The sequence below is a fragment of the Halyomorpha halys genome, unplaced genomic scaffold, assembly GCF_000696795.3.
Source record: "Halyomorpha halys isolate HHAL.00 unplaced genomic scaffold, Hhal_1.1 Scaffold52.1, whole genome shotgun sequence".
In the NCBI taxonomy this organism is placed as follows: Eukaryota; Metazoa; Arthropoda; class Insecta; order Hemiptera; family Pentatomidae; genus Halyomorpha; species Halyomorpha halys.
The window spans coordinates 1,834,537-1,835,130 of NW_027104988.1; the positions used below are offsets into that span (position 1 = coordinate 1,834,537).

At 30.5% G+C, this 594-nt stretch overlaps 1 protein-coding gene across 1 annotated transcript in view; it reads right to left on the reverse strand.

Annotated features, from left to right (window-relative positions):
- Positions 1 to 172, reverse strand: part of LOC106691549 (clavesin-1) — a gene marked incomplete in the record, with an annotated part of 22,825 nt that extends 22,653 nt beyond the window's left edge. The window contains 1 exon segment of the mRNA XM_067047223.1: positions 34 to 172.
- Positions 173 to 594: the final 422 nt, after the last annotated feature.

Here is a 594-nt window from a genome sequence, read left to right on the forward strand (position 1 = left end):
ATTTAATACTTAAATACAAAATGTTATAAGTACCTGAAGAAGGTTGTAGATGCTCTCACTGACTGTTGAAGAGTCCAAGTGCTCTGAGAGTATAAGAAATATATATCTCTTCACCCTCTGATAATGGGATCACCATTTCTTATCTGTCAATTTGTTCTGATTTTCTTTGTGTCAATAGTTTTTTTTCCCCTCTCTTCTAATTGGTTCAATAATAATTGTTGTTTTTTTTTTCTCCCTTTCTTGTAGTGATTTGATTTCCTAATTTTTCGAAATGACATTCCGAGATTGATATAGCGGTCAAAGTGTAAGTGTTCTTGGTCCACAGGTCGATTCGTATCGGGATTCACTCCTTGATTTCGAGAACGGTAGTTCAAGTTGTTGAGTTGTATTACGAATGTATTGACGGATCGAATATTCGATTTGTGATGTGAAGTTTATGAAACAATAACATTTGGAATAATTTTTTTAGTGCAAAATACTATTGATTTTTTTAATAGTCATATTTTTATATTATTAAATATTCTAGCTTTATCATATCGGAGCTTTTATGTTAAAGGTAAGAAATTAGAAAATGAAATGAAAAATGTCAATCAA